At 39.9% G+C, this 16,783-nt stretch overlaps 1 protein-coding gene across 2 annotated transcripts in view; it reads right to left on the minus strand.

Annotated features, from left to right (window-relative positions):
* LYN (LYN proto-oncogene, Src family tyrosine kinase) overlaps nucleotides 1-15,259 on the minus strand; it is an 87,010-nt gene extending 71,751 nt beyond the window's left edge. For both annotated transcript variants that reach the window (XM_063451383.1, XM_063451382.1), the window contains exon 1: nucleotides 15,037-15,259. The gene's annotated coding sequence lies outside the window, so the exon portion shown is untranslated. The remainder of the gene's footprint in view (nucleotides 1-15,036) is intronic.
* Between the last annotated feature and the right edge of the window lie 1,524 nt (nucleotides 15,260-16,783).

Here is a 16,783-nt window from a genome sequence, read left to right on the forward strand (position 1 = left end):
TTAGTCTTTTTTAACTTAAATTTTGCAATGTCCCGGTCAATTTATGGTAAGTGAATAACTGGTGAGTGTGTCTACTCAACATTATTCATAATGTAACGCTTTTGCATTTCTTTGTGATGTTATATGGTTAATTACTAAAGTGAGAATTCAAAATGAATTTAAAGTGCAATTGCACTATTATGGCTTTAAATGTAAAATTCTGTTTGAATTCTCTCTTTAGTAAATAGAGTAAGAATATACAATCAAGCTAAAAAACGCAAAAAATAAAACAAACAAAACCATGTAAAAATATGGAATAAGAGCCCAGCCCGTACACACTCCGATCTGATGGTGTCAAATGAAATTAATTGAATTTCACAGCTGGTGATTCCCCTAAATAATCCCAAATTCTACTTATTTACTACACACAGAAGCACTGGATGGAACCACAGACCATTTTTCATACTTTCTACTGTATCCAGAAATGGTTATTCTGACATGTTGACATTGACACAATGCAGTTATTTTGCAAAAAGGGTTTGCTTAAATTAGGGTTCGACAAATCCCAGGCTCCCGGCCACCATGGCTACTAGGAATTTTGCCCTGGCGCCTATGTTACTATGAGCCCTATCCACTTTAGGGTCCATTCTGGAATAGAGGCAGTGGCGAGGGAGATGTAATCCTTCTGTACTTCTTGCTCCCCCTAATTTTAAAAAATGGTCATATAAAACATGCAAAATACGCAGTACAATTTAGAGGGAAAAAGCTTGTTATTTGCATACCTTTTAAGAGTAAATGAAAGGATGGGGAAGAATATTGTTAGCAATTTTGATAGTGAAATAAGGGAAATACTCCTGTAATTCCCTTTACTGCTTCTCGCAATAGTTCTCCTATTCCTAGCCACCGTGCGGTGACCAATCCAACCTTTGAAAAAACTGCCACTTCTTTGGAAATTGCCCCTTTGAAAAATAAAATCATCACATATAACTTGTGTTAACGTTTCTTCATGTGCTTCTCTGTTTTCTAATATATATATACACAACCAGGCACATCAGATCTGAGAAGGAGAAAAGGAAACATTGGGAAGGAATTTATCAAATTGTTCTATTCTAAATATTCTAAAGGCTGTCTAAACTACTAATAGTGGTATGATCCCAATGGAAACAAGCAGACACATTCCATTGAGTACTTCTCCCCTTTTACAGTTTTGCAAGACTTTTTAGAACGTAAAACTCAGATATTGGGAATTATGTATAAAAAGAAATGAAGCAATCACTTCAGAAACAGAGGAACCAGCAGGTGCATTTAATTAAATCCGATTCTTCCATCTTTGCACCACTTTTTTCCCCATTGCGGTTCTATTAAAGTTTTACATAGTAAAGAACAATGCATCATCTTATACCATTCATAGTAAAAGCGCAGTTAACACAATACGGTACAGAATAACAAAACAAAAATCCAGAAAAACGCATGTCAAAAAAGTTATACATTGATTTGCATGTCAATGAGTGAAATAAGTATTTGATCCCCCTATCAATCAGTAATCTCATCTCGTTACCTGCATAACAGACACCTGCCCACAGAAGCAATCAATCAGATTCCAAACTCTCCACCATGGCCAAGATCTGTCCAAGGATGTCAGGGACATGATGGTAGACATACACAAGGCTGGAATGGGCTACAAGACCATCGCCAAGCAGCTTGGTAAGAAGGTGATAAAAGTTGGTGCGATTATTCGTAAATGGAAGAAACACAAAATTACTGCCAGTCTCCCTCGGTCTGGTGCACCATGCAAGATCGCACCTCGTGGAGTTTCAATGATCATGAGAACGGTGAGCAATCAGTCCAGAACTACATGGCAGGATCTTGTTAATCATCTCAAGGCAGCTGGGACCATAGTCATTAAGAAAACAATTGGTAAAACACTACGCAGTGAAAGACTGAAATCCTGCAATGCCAGCAAGTTCCCCCTGCTCAAGAAAGCACATGTAAAGGCCCGTCTGAAGTTTGACAATGAACATCTGAGTGATTCAAAGTAGAACTGAGTGCAAGTGTTATGGTTAGATGAGACCAAAATCAAGCTCTTTGGCATCAACTCAACTAGCCGTGTTTGGAGGAGGAAGAATGCTGCCTATGACCCCAAGAACACCATCCCCACCATCAAACATGGAGTTGAAAACATTATGCTTTGGGGGTGTTTTTCTGCTAAGGGGACCGGCCAACTGCACCACATCAAAGGGACGATGGACGGGGCCATGTATGTCAAATCTTGGGTGAGAACCTCCTTCCCTCAGCCAGGGCATTGAAAATGGGTTGTGGATGAGTATTCCAGCATGACAATGACCCAAAACACACAGCCAAGGCAACAAAGGAGTGGCTCAAGAAAAAGCACATTAATGTCCTGGAGTGACCTAGCCAGTCTCCAGACCTTGATCCCATAGAAAATCTGTGGAGGGAGCTGAGGGTTCGAGATGCCAAACGTCAGCCTCAAAACCTTAATGACGCTGAGAGGACCTGCAAAGAGGAGTGGGACAAAATCCCTCTTGAGATGTGTGCAAACCTGGTGGCCAACTACAAGAAACGTCTGACCTCTGTGACTGCCAACAAGGGTTTTGTACAAGTACAAAGTCAAAGGGGTCAAATACTTATTTCACTGATTGATATGCAAATCAATTCATAACTTTTTTAACATGCGTTTTTCTGGATTTTTTTTTTTTGTTTGTTCTTCTGTCTCTCACTGTTAAAATACACCTACCATTAAAATTATAGACTGATCATTTGTCAGTGTGCAAACATTCAAAATCAGCAGGGGATCAAATACCTTTTTGACCTCACTGCATACATAAGAAGATCAAGACCTGCTGGGTATTCAGTAATCATACAAACCTGAAAAGTAAAAAGTGCTTTATAGTGCACAATAGTCAACATTATTAAATGTCTTGTTAAATATCTATAGTAATGCACTCACAATTCCCAGCGCCTCTTCCAACTGGCTCTAGGTATAACTGCTAAATATTGTAAGGATGTGGCTTACTTGCTTTTATTCCCATATGCAGAAATATTATGTGAGCAAAACAAAGCTCCTAAAATGCAACCTTGGCACCAAGGTCAGCTGTTCCCCGCTCTGTTCTTCCTCCGACTGTGATCCATAACGCTCTGGTTCACCAAGGAGTTCCATGTCTGTCCCCTGTTGATGTCACTTGTGATGTGTTTCCCCTCCCAAATCTGGACTTCCTCTGACGACACACTCTGGATCTCTCTTTATATAGGCGTCTAATATTGCTTCCTCATTCATCAATGGATCCAGTTTGCAAACCTCATATGCTTAATTAGTGTCCACGTTAATGTCCATTGGGTGCGATTCATATCGCGATATGCATGCAGTGCATTACTATAGTTATTTAACAATGCACTAAACTATATCATATATTCTGCACTATAAAGCACTTTTTATTTTACAGATTTGTATGATTACTGTTTACACAACATATCTTGGCCTTCTTGTGTATAAGTATCAATGTGTTTGTATTTTTGCACATTTTAAGCACAGCACTATTTATGGTTTATTGTTTGGGAACTTCTGCATTAATGTCCACAAAATGTCACTTAGTGTATCAGTCTATTGAAATTTAAATAAATAAAATATAAGACAGAAGAGAGGATGCACAGAAAACAAAAAAATAAGTAGTAAATAATAGAGCAGAATCACATAATACATCATGTTGACTATGTCACCAATTCACAGAATCTAAGTGTTGAAAGGGACACAGTAGACAGAACATCACTCCTAATTTGAAAGCAGTATTTTACAAAAAATATGCCAAATAAAGTTCAAACAATAATAGAAAAGAAACAAACTTTAAAAGGGTAACTGCATCCATGATAATCTCTGCAGTTTATTTTAGTAGTTAAGGTGTAAGTGTCTACAGGCATCATTGCTGACAGTTTGTGTTAAAACATTTGAGTGATGCTTAGTTCTTTCACCCAAGACCCGATTTGAGAGTGGTGTATTAGCCTGCCCCCAGTTGTCTCAGCCATCTAAGCTTTGATCATATCGATAAGCCAAAAGTGTAATTTCTGCATTATGTTTGAGATACAAGGCTTTGGGCTCAGGGAAGAACTGTTTGTTAAACTTCTCCAAAATGCGAGAACCCTGCCTATAGACCCAAAATGATAACTACTACAATGAGCTGCAGTGTTTATGGTATTCAGAGCGCCCATTGAAAAAAAAAAAATGACTATTTAAAGTAACCTGACATGGGCAGTTCAATATACTGCATGGTATTTCTTACAACCTGTAAAGGGCAACGCTCATGTGATTATGTAAGACCGGTTTAACAATTCACCAAAAATCCATGTGCATATATACAGCATGTATCAGTGAGAGGGACATGGTGGGCAGGAGAACATCGAAGATTATAGGTAACACTGTCCACTTCTACTGTCTTGCTTTTAAATATTATCTTGAATTTATAATGCAATGGAGAGTGCGACGGTAATTGGATTAACACATCTCTGTTACATTCCGTTTCACTGTCATTCAAAAAGTAGGCAGTTTTCTCTGTCTGAAACAGTATTTTTTATTTATTTTAAATCTTTTAAGAAAAAAAAAAATCAGAATAGCTTTCCTTGTATCTGAAATTTATAGCTATTAACGCTTAATGGCAAGTGATGAAGAAAACTTAATTAATAAGAGTTCTGGCACATCGTCTGCTGAGCAGAGTTTAAAATCTTTATGTTTTAACATAAAGAGATGTGAAGACAGGAGCCATATCAAATGGTCTCTGAGAGGAAATGAATCATAAGGAGGAAGGGCTTGCATTTTGTTTAAGTAAATTAGCACATACACCAGATGAGGTTGCAGACAGCCGGACTTTAAAGATATTTCCGAACCGCCTTGCAGTGTTAAGACAGAGAGGCAGACCACAAGATCAGTAGAAGATTTAATTGTATAGCTCGCAAACTAATTACATTGCATAACACCAACGTCATAATAAACTGAACTAAGCCTATATTCATATAAAGTGGCCTTTAAACTGTTGTAGGTGAAGTGAAAGGAATTCAATGTATATTGAATATATTATTCCAATAATTAAAACAGAAGGCGGATTTTTTAAGGGATGTTGAGTGTTGCCAATATCAATGCAGAGATATACAACATGTAATTCTCAAACTATTGTGCCATTTGCATAGTTGTGCAGTTTCAACGTGGTTAGCAAAGCATTGTATACGTTTACCAATTCCAATGGTGGCAAATCACATGTAAAAATGCCTCGGAGGCAATAAAAAACAAAAAACAAATTTTGTATCTGTTAAGCTCAAATCCAGGGCTGAACCCAAATATGCAGAGATTGGTAGAAGGGAAAGAAAACTGTGTCACAGTTGACACTAACAGATATACCACCAGGGAGGTAAAAAACCCCAATACCTAAACAAACATCACCAACAGCAAAATCAAGAGCGAGTTCGAGAGATCTGTGAGTCACGGAGACAGAAATCAGAACAGCCAAAATACACAAGCAGATAGTCCCAGCATGGCAGAAGCTGCCAGAGACACAGAGCCAGGTATCCCATTAAGCAGGAGGCACTTACTCTGCTTGTTAAAATCCCCCTCCCTACCTCCTGCCTGGTGTCCGCTAGCTCTACCACTCTGGGATCGACGTATTCAGGCCGAGGACCCTGATCTTTGGCCCCGCTTCCTCCGACTGAACACAGCGATCTGTGCATGGCCCTGCCCCCTCAGATTAAACACCGCTATCTGTGCATGGTCCCACCCCCTCAGACTGAACACAGTGATCTGTGCATGGCCCTGCCCCCTCAGATTAAACAGCGCTATTTGGGCATGGTCCCGCCCCCTCAGACTGAACACAGTGATCTGCCGGAGGGAGTAGAGGAGAGGACTGGCAACAGGAAATAAGAAGATTGGACTGCCTGAAATGGCAGGGAGACACCCAGAGCTCAGCTCATTCTGCTAATCATGCTATGATACTTCTACTGCTCCCCCACTGTATACACACTGTTGCACATACTTTTAACCACAGTTACACACACATACTACACATGCAAACTACTGCACATGCTGCTACCTACATTGTTACATGCACACACTCTACACACACAGAAATACATGCACTCAGACCTTGATACACACCCTACATGCACTCACTCTATATGTGTTTATATACAAAAATAAACATAAAAAATCATATCTAAAATGTTTTTTTTTTTATTAGTTTGGAAGTGCAGAGGGGAGTTGGGGACCATTGAGAATTCTGTGCCTAAAGGTGCACATGATGCAAATCCGGCCAAGGAGACACACAATTATCCAAGTCTGAGCAATCTAATATGAGAAAACTAGACCAGCTGTACCCATCTTAGAGACAAACTAACTCAATGATTGATCCCGTGCAATACCCCCCTACAAGAAAAGCTTAGTAAGTGTACTAATCCAACTCCTGCCCTGAAGGGGAAGAAGGCACTCTCAATGAACATACCATCTCATAAACAAGCTATGCCAGTGGAATACGTAACCTGGTTATCTTTTGGAATAACTTCCTGCCAACGATGTCTCTACTTGGCTCTTTTCCACTATGGAGGACACATATCTGGCTACATGAAATATTTCCCTTTTTTTCGGTTTCACTAGTCCTGTATGATATCCTGTACATTAAGTCATCAGCTACGCCTGCTTTGTAGAGGGCTAACAGGGCTGCGTGCTTCACACCATAAAATAACACACCAGGTAACACCCTTAGTCAAGAGAAGACTCAAGGGAGTGAGAAGGCATTGTCCCATACACTCGCTTGGTCAAGTAAACTGTCAGTAGCAGATTTATTCATTGTTCATTTTAAAAGTGACTAAGGGCAAACACTACATAATTAATAAAAGTCAGCTAAATGACTCAAGTGTAAGAAAGCATATGGCACTTGAAGGGGGTTGAGAAAAGTGACGTGATGATGTATGCCTTGAAGGTATGGCACATAATAGCCTGTGCACATATAGTCAGTACAGGGCAATCTACGTTCAGGGTTAGAACGTTGGTTCTAGGAGTTATTAATTTCCTAAAGCGTTTACCATATCAACAGGTATTTAATCCCCAGCTACTACAGCACAGATAAGTAGTGCAATATTTTAATGAAGGGCAGACTCAGCCTGGGAACTGAAATTAAAACATAATTTTAAAAAGTGTCTCAAAACAGCTGAATGATTAGACTCAGCACAATCACTCACCATCAGGAATCTGCCAAGATCAAAGCACATTGTACTGACATCGCTCTCAAGTAAATCAACGTGCTGCTAGCTCAGGTGTGGCATGTTTGATGCAATGTGAGCTCCTGAGATGGAATTTGTGACGTTAATGGGGAACCTTAGCAAATAGTGAATCTGCCAAATACTTTCACCCACTCATGGTGCATTTGGCTATACCCATGTTTTAGTACTCAACAATGGGTCTTAAAAGAACACTATAGTTCAGGAACACAAACAAGTGTTAAAACCACCATCTAGCCACCCCTGGCTGCCCCAATAAATATAGTAAAACCTTACCTTTATTCAAGTATGCAGCTGCCGCCTCTGCCCCTGATCTGCCTGCTTACAGCTGACATAATCAGAAGTGATTCTGTGAGCCAATCCCCTAAGATTGGCTGAGACTGTCAAGGAGGCAGATCAGGGGCATAGCCAACACAAGTCAAACACAGCTCTGGTTAATCAGCATCTCCTGATAGAGATGCAATGAATCAATGCATCTCTATCAGGAAAGTTCAGTGTCTGCATGCAGAGGGTGGAGACACTGAATGGCAGTACTGCACAGTGTGTAGCACTGTTCCAGGAAGCACCTCTAGTAGCCATCTGAGGAGTGGCCAGTGGAGTTATCACTAGGCTGTAATGTAACCACTGCATTTTCTCTGAAAACTCAGAGTTTACTGAAAAAAAGCCTGAAGGGAATGATTCTACTCACCAGAACAAATACATTAAGCTCTAGTTGTTCTGGTGACTATAAGGTCCCTTTAACACTGTGGGCTTATAGAATGCATATTTAGATCTCTAGAAATAAATGGAAAAGGGTCATTTGTTCCAAAAGCACTACATGTACTATCTGTCATCTTTATATTCACAGTTTAGTAAACTAAGGTGTGTGCCTTCATATCTTGCACCATGGCTTGGCCTGTGTCTAGACAAAAGGATGGTAGAGATATCTGTCTACCTTTTGAAGAGGATGAACAGCAAATTAAGTTGTAAAAGCAAGTCAGGGGAATAGTCTTAAAGCTGCAGTGTTTTTTTTTTTGTTTTTTTACAAATTCCTGAAATTGAAATGCTTTCTGGGCAGGGGGTAGTGTACTCTCTGCACCATAACTTTTGCAATGACGAAAAGATGCTACGGTACAAAGTTTGACCCTTTCACTGCCAATAATACCAGACCGTGGACCAGTTAAGGGTACCTGGAGTTGTGTTGTCATCACAGATTTCATTTGTTAGTTTGTGTTAATCTAAATCTGCCTTCATGAATAAATTACTTCTGTTTAAAGGCAATCACCTCAACACAAATGTTGTAATATAATGATCCTTTGATTAAGTTTTAAAAGGAAATAGATTCTGTGTTAAATGAAAGATATGTAAAAAAAAAAAATAATGAGGGAAAAAAACCCTCATTCCTAAGTTTAGTATGTGACAGTATCCTTCAGCCATATACCAACATCTGGTGATTTTGCAGAGCATGTGCCTTCACCTCCCAGTGCTTTCCTAAGGGAAAGCATTGGATTGGCCGAGATCATCAAGACTGCTTATCTCAGTCATGGAGGCGGACCTGCTGCGGCAAGACAGGCACGACGTGTGAGAAAAGGTGAGCAAAATCACCTATTTACTGCACAGTGAGGGGGTCAGTCACTTCAGCACTATACTGTCAGAAATACATGTTTATATTCCTGCTCCTTTAATCCTATTCTCTTACAATCAAAAGCAAGAGACATATGATAATAGTCTGGTGCTAGAGACCAATTCCCTGTACTTCTTATGTCAGTACAAATCTCTCATGAGATTTGGAAGAGTAGAAAGGTCTCTGACTAGGTTGGAAACGGCAACTTAGGGTAAACTTTGCTTGAGAAGACGGCGTACAAGGTCATTATCCTATGAAGTATAGGACGCCCAAAAACATGCAATGCATAGATCCCACACTAAGTAATCAATGTTGGAGGTGTCACACCACGCCAGGCACATTCCTACATCTCTAGTGGTAATGCCCAAAGATCAAGCCTCGTGCCGTTTTGACACGTGATCCAAGAGGTTTTGTGTTCTCAGACAACCCCGCTCCCTTTTTGCCAGCTCTTTATCTCTTACACCACACTACTACACCCACTGCCAGATACAAGAAGTCCCTGACTGTTAGGATCTTCAACACTGCGAAACAGGTACTACCCCTGTTCTGGAAAAAAGCCAAGCTCTCACCTTTGACAGTCTGGTTTGATAAAATGGAAGAGTTACGTAGACTAGAAGACCTGACTTTCAGGGCACAGGACCATTCTCAGACCTACATGGACATATGGATGCACTGGTTATCTTTAGTTTACTAAGCAGACTTTTAAAGACTGTTGTCTAACGGACTTTCTGGCAGACAATCCGGGGGAAACTGGGGCCCCGCAGTAGAGGGGGAGCATGCGTAGTGGAGGTGTTGGGTCACTGGCTAGGTGTATATGCTCTGATCAGGAGTATTGCAGCTCTGTCCCTCGCGTTTACTTGCCACTCTTTCACTAGAAGTTTTATTTGCGTTGAACAAGCACTTCTGGTTGGCTGAGTGAGTTAAGTGAACATGACATTAGGGATTGGGGAATTGCAGGCTTTTATCAAATGGCTTCTACCTCTTACTGCTTTGCGTGAAAAACACAGTATTACCTGTACGTTCACATGGCACTTTAGGCTACTGTAGAGAAGCTTCTTGTTTTGAGGCTAATTTACTGTTACACGTTTTGAGCTTGATGTTATTATGTTCATCTATTGGGCCTGCGTGTTCGAACTTGGAATAGGATATTACTTGAATAGGGCCTGCGGGGCCACGAAACCAGAAAATACAAAATGATGTAATTTGCTTTTTGCTGCGCACCTGAGTGTCCGATTACATAACTGTTTTCTATGCATTTGGATTGCAATAAAACTTCAATTCACAAAATAAAAAAAAATTAAAAATAACTACTTTGCTTGAGAAAGGAGTGTAGTCATATTTGTATTGTGTTAAGCTACATGTGCTCACAAAATATGTTATGGCTACATATAGAACAGCTGTAAGAATACACACATGGCTTATTTTTTAGATAAAATCAGGACAAATTATTCACTCAACAATAAGGAGTTGGAGCTTAGAGTATCATTTTCTACTGTCCCCATTCACAAGGGAGAGTTCAGTGCACGTATCAGTTTACTGAAGTCTTTGTTGCAGAGAATAATTTCAAAATCAATCTGTCACTACGTCAATAGTACACAAAAATGAAGTAAAAGGAACCTAGCACTTGGTTTTAACTCTTTTAGCTAAATCTGGGTCCCCCATCAACAACACCGGAAGATGTTATTGCTAAGCATATCATAGGCACAAATCAAAATATGCTGTAGTAGGTGTTTTTATTGGCACCTATGAGATGATAATACAATGGAATAGGAATGGTCAGCAGCATAAAACTAAATGAACACATTCATGTTCTACAAAGCAAGATCCAATGAAATTATGTATGCCAGCCAGATAAAGCTGGTGTTGTTACCTGATTCTTCAAAAACGCATTATGGGGGCAGCTCAGAAGTATGCATGTCACAACTCTATACTGACTAATCTACTACAAAATGGAGATTTTTTAAAGTTGTAATATAACAGTGAGGTAAAGTGAAGCAATTGTCATAGGAATTACAAACTGCTTTCCATGGGGTTGCTCTACTTTGAAAACTATGCACCACTTTTATCTATTAGTAAATAGGTTCACTCATTGTAAAGCACAGAAACACAACATTTAAAGGGACACCAAAGGCTGGAAAAAAAAAAACACATTATCAATGTTTTATATAGCTAATGCTGGAAGAAATAAAACACTTTTTAATGTTTATGATACCGCTGTACTTGCACAGACAAACTACACCAGAAGAAAAAACAGCACCACATAAATAGGAGCATTTTATTGGAGTCTGCGAGGCCTGATCTTATCCCATAAATCCTGTCCAACAAGAGTTTATGGGTATGTAGGTCAGCTTCATTTACAGATGCACTCATTAAATCTGATGAGGAGAGCTGCTAAATAAGCGGATCTTGTGTCTGCTATCAGTTTATTGGCAACCTCATTCATAATTTTGTAAGTGGAACAGTAGACCAGTATGTGACTGTCTATGACAGGGATAGGCAACCTTCGGCTCTCCAGATGTTGTGGACTACATCCCCCATAATGCTCTTACACACAATGCTGGCAAAGCATCATGGGAGGTGTAGTCCAAAACATCTGGAGAGCCGAAGGTTGCCTATCCCTGGTCTATGAGAACCAAAGGGTGGAGACAGGGCCCTACTCACACTGCACACACAATATGCACAAGCTGGACAGATTTGGATAGAAAAGGAGGAAGTTTAATTCATTTTTTGAAGTCAGAGTGTTCAGAGGTGGTATTATAAGTAACTGCACAGGGACACAGCGAGCGTCCCTTTGATTAATTGTCTGTGTGTAGGGTATAATTATATATTAGTTAGAAACTAAACATTTTCTCATCTACATTCATTTTAAAATGAATTATTTCCAGATTTTATTGGACTATAACTACCACGGTCCTGATTGTGAGATTTGTATTATATCTACAGTTTGTCTACAAACGTTTACCAAGCCACTCCTCAAAGACCACCAGAAGTCTATGTTATCGTGAACCAGCATACAGTTCTTAAAGACCACCAGCATTTATATGACTGAGGCATTCAATTTTGAAATAATTTCATTATTGATGAAATTGTGATGTCTTAACAGGCTTTCAATGGTTCGCAAGGGGGTAGTAATCTCAGTGAATCCCAACCCAGGTCATTGGCCAGGAATTTAGGGGTATTCCTGTTTGAACATTGGTCAGTTAGCAACATATAGTTCTTCTGGCAAACCCACACATTGGATAGCTGCCTGTGTATGAAACAAGTAATTAACTTTAACAAAGGTAGGTTGGAGTTATTTGTTTAGTGAACAGCATATGAGTTATTAGTAGTATGTGGGTCTACAAATTAACGATGCGCACACCATACAAGTGAATCAATCAATAAAGGTCAGCTTTTCATTTCCCTTTTTTTTCAAAATAAATTTTTAGCCTCATTGTGAAACAGATATATATACACATACATACATATACATACACACAACTATATTGTTTTCAGCTTATCAGACATCACAGAGTTTTGTGACTGCTGCGAAACTCAATATTTTAAGGAAGTTTAAAGTTATTTATGTTCTCTTTACTAACACCCTGTTAATTTGCTAAAACAATGTTTTTTGGTTTTTTTTACCTATTGAGCTGTGTATTTCCAGTAACAAACCTTTTTAAGAATACCCCTTTCATTACTAGATCTGACTTTAAAAAATGTATTACTTCTATACACAGGCAACTTTGTTGATTTACTTCTTAAAGCACAAATCATGGTAAACTGAAGACATATGGCAATATAAAAGAAACATAGGTTTTGGCCTGAATTTTTACAATTCCTTTTCTATTCACAAGAATTAATTGTTGATTCATTGAATCAACTCCTATAAATACCCTTCAGATCTTTCATTCCTGGGGTGAGTGCAAAGCAGTGCAAAGTAAGACAAAAAAAAACCAAAGGGAACACATACTCTCTAATTTAATTATATTAAATAAATGAAGTAGTTGGATACCCAAAAACAGGGGAAGCAACTAGGTGTGTGTCTGGGGGCGACCAGAACAGGGGGTAACCCTCACATACATGTGTTAGTTGAAAAGTAGACCTAGATAGGTCGAGCGAGATAGGGCGCCCCCTATTGCATAGCTATACATATGTACAGTGAATTCTAAAACGTAACCTTTAATGGTGACTGCTGAATAAAAAAAAAAAAAAAACCCTTTGTGGAGAGTTTTAAACAAAAGAAAATAATAATAAACTTAAAATAGGAGGATGAGTGTCTGGATAGGGGATAAATATCCAAGGGGTGTTGCCCACAGGATGTAGAGCTCAGTACAGCTATAGATCCCCCCAACCTGTATATTCTGTCTCACAGAGGCAATCCTTCACGGGATTGTACAGTGTAAAAATCGAAGGAATTAAACCAATCCTGTAGTCACTATGTACAGTCCCAGTGCGGTGCTTGCTTGCAACACCAAGTGTATATACACATGGGAATACCTGTGACACAAAGTAGTGATATAAGTGGTTTAATTAACAATGTACTCAATGGCTAGTCAGAGTTTGGCAGATCGATGGATACAATGTGACAATCTGTATACCATCCGCTGCACTGCTGTTGCTGGACGGGAACAAACAATGGGAGGGGAAAAACTTCAGATCTATAAGTCAGTTCTCCACAGGGCTGAACCAGCACGGAGAATGACAAGATCTGACGAAAGAAAGTATATATACCACAGAACCCCTTCACCCATGATTTCCCCGTCCCCTTATTCAAATTGTTCAAAGGTGCATAGCCCAGAAAAACTGACTAGCTAATTTTCCAAAGAAACTATACAGGTCGGTTTCCAGACTGAAACTATCCTTCCTACTGCTACCTAACACGTGTTTCGGCGCTACAGAACGCGCCTTCGTCTGAGGTCTAAGTTTAGCCTCAGACGAAGGCGCGTTCTGTAGCGCCGAAACACGTGTTAGGTAGCAGTAGGAAGGATAGTTTCAGTCTGGAAACCGACCTGTATAGTTTCTTTGGAAAATTAGCTAGTCAGTTTTTCTGGGCTATGCACCTTTGAACAATTTGAATAAGGGGACGGGGAAATCATGGGTGAAGGGGTTCTGTGGTATATATACTTTCTTTCGTCAGATCTTGTCATTCTCCGTGCTGGTTCAGCCCTGTGGAGAACTGACTTATAGATCTGAAGTTTTTCCCCTCCCATTGTTTGTTCCCGTCCAGCAACAGCAGTGCAGCGGATGGTATACAGATTGTCACATTGTATCCATCGATCTGCCAAACTCTGACTAGCCATTGAGTACATTGTTAATTAAACCACTTATATCACTACTTTGTGTCACAGGTATTCCCATGTGTATATACACTTGGTGTTGCAAGCAAGCACCGCACTGGGACTGTACATAGTGACTACAGGATTGGTTTAATTCCTTCGATTTTTACACTGTACAATCCCGTGAAGGATTGCCTCTGTGAGACAGAATATACAGGTTGGGGGGATCTATAGCTGTACTGAGCTCTACATCCTGTGGGCAACACCCCTTGGATATTTATCCCCTATCCAGACACTCATCCTCCTATTTTAAGTTTATTATTATTTTCTTTTGTTTAAAACTCTCCACAAAGGGTTTTTTTATTCAGCAGTCACCATTAAAGGTTACGTTTTAGAATTCACTGTACATATGTATAGCTATGCAATAGGGGGCGCCCTATCTCGCTCGACCTATCTAGGTCTACTTTTTAATTATATTAACACTAATCTGAGGAGAGCTTTACTCACATAACTATTCTAAACGGCAATTGTAAGTAAATAGCAAAAATACACAATCTGCCACTCCCTGTGTCTCATGCAGACAGGTGCTGCTCACACAATAAAAATAAAATCGATCAAGTGGTGTGTAAAAAAAAAAACCACAATATTCTTAATCTACACACGAAATATTGCTAAAATCATTATCTTTAAATTCTTTCACCAACCTTTCCAAAATATGGCAAACTCTCTCCAAAAAAACTAAACTCTACAATTGTTTAAGCCCTGAAATCAATTAATAAAATGCAGTGACAACATACATTTACTAATAAATGACAATTTACCAGACTTGGTATATACAGGGGATTCTGAGTCCAGAATCCAGCAAGCTTGTTACATTTACCAGACTTTGTAACAGGTGTCTATCTGAGCTGGGAGATTTATACTTACTGTGTTCCTTGATAAGATGATTCTATGATTTCCCCAATGAAGTGACGATGGGAGCAGCCAAGGTGCAGGTAAGTCGTTATTTCCACCCCAGCAGAGTCTTTAGGTGTCTTTACAGTGCCAAGAAAAATATAAAAAATCTAATGTTGAAAAGCGTAATATAAGAAATGAAGCTCACACTAGCTGCCTGATTCCCTTGCAGCCAGTCACTGGGATCACTTTGGGGCATGTGGGCTATGCTTGATTTTCTTAACTTTACTTCCTGGTATGTAGCTGCAGGCAGGATTTGCATACATTGTTTTTGCAGACAAGAGGGCAAGGACAGTAAAATACATTGAAAAGGGGAAATAAAACTTTTTTTTTTCTTTTTTTCTGTAAGGGTACTGTTTATTTTCACACCAGCTCTAAAATGTGGCAAATGAAACTTTTGTACAACAGAACCAATTACTGTCTGAGTTCACAACCCACGATTACTAATGTCTGAAATGCTCTCTAATATGTAATCTGACACAGAAATTAATAATTATAGTGTGAATGAATAGCCTCTAACAAAACTAAATCCTAATTAACTTTAACATATGCCTCTGTGCATACATTATTGTTTTGATGTACACTATTGCAATTTATTGGCATAGCTATAAAAAATAAACCTTGTTTAATGTGACAATTTATTATGAGAAAACAAAATAATATTTAAATACATGATTAAAACTTGTGCCCATTCTGTCCCTTGATCACATGACCATTAACCATATGCCATAGGTCAGTGGTGGCGAACCTTTTTGAGCCCGGGTGCCCAAACCGCAATACATGCCAATTTTTTTTTCTTAAAGTGCCAACACGGCAATTAAACCCGAATATTGAGGTTTAAGTTTAGAAAAAACAACTCGTACTGTTGTCCAAACTAATTAACAACTTTTGTTTTAAAAGAACACAACAACAGAGAGTTCAATGATACAAATTTTAAATAATGATATAAATAGATAAAATTAAGCTTATATTTATTAGTATCTCCAACAAATGCAATACATACACACACAGACTGCTGAATACATACACACAGACTGCTGAATACACACACATACTGCATTGAGGGGTGTAGTGTATATGTTTCTGTGAGGGGTGCTGTGTGTGTGTGTGAGGGGTGCTGTGTGTGTGTGTGAGGGGTGTTGTGTGTGTGAGGGTTGCTGTGTGTGAGGGTTGCTGTGTGTGAGGGGTGTTGTGTGAGGGGTGCTGTGTGTGTGTGTGAGGGGTGCTGTGTGTGAAGGGTGGTGTGTGTGTGAGGGTTGCTGTGTGTGAGGGGTGTTGTGTGAGGGGTGCTGTGTGTGTGTGTGAGGGGTGCTGTGTGTGTGTGTGAGGGGTGCTGTGTGTGAAGGGTGGTGTGTGTGTGAGGGGTGCTGTGTGTATGTGTGAGGGGTGCTGTGTGTGAAGGGTGGTGTGTGTGTGTGTGTGTGTGAGGGGTGCTGTGTGTGTGTGTGAGGGGTGCTGTGTGTGAAGGGTGGTGTGTGTGTGTGGGGGGGTGCTGTGTGGGGGTGAGTGAGGAGTGCTGTGTGTGTGTGTGAGGGGTGCTGTGTGTGTGTGTGTGTATGAGGGGTGCTGTGTGTGTGTGAGAGGGGTGCTGTGTGTGTGGGGAGGTAGTGGTGCTGGGCGGGGGTAAGGGTGCTGTGTGTGTGGGGGTAGGGGTGCTGTGTGTGTGGGGGGTAGGGGTGCTGTGTGTGGGGGGGTAGGGGTGCTGTGTGTGGGGGGATAG

The sequence above is a fragment of the Pelobates fuscus genome, chromosome 4, assembly GCF_036172605.1.
Source record: "Pelobates fuscus isolate aPelFus1 chromosome 4, aPelFus1.pri, whole genome shotgun sequence".
NCBI lineage: Eukaryota > Metazoa > Chordata > Amphibia > Anura > Pelobatidae > Pelobates > Pelobates fuscus.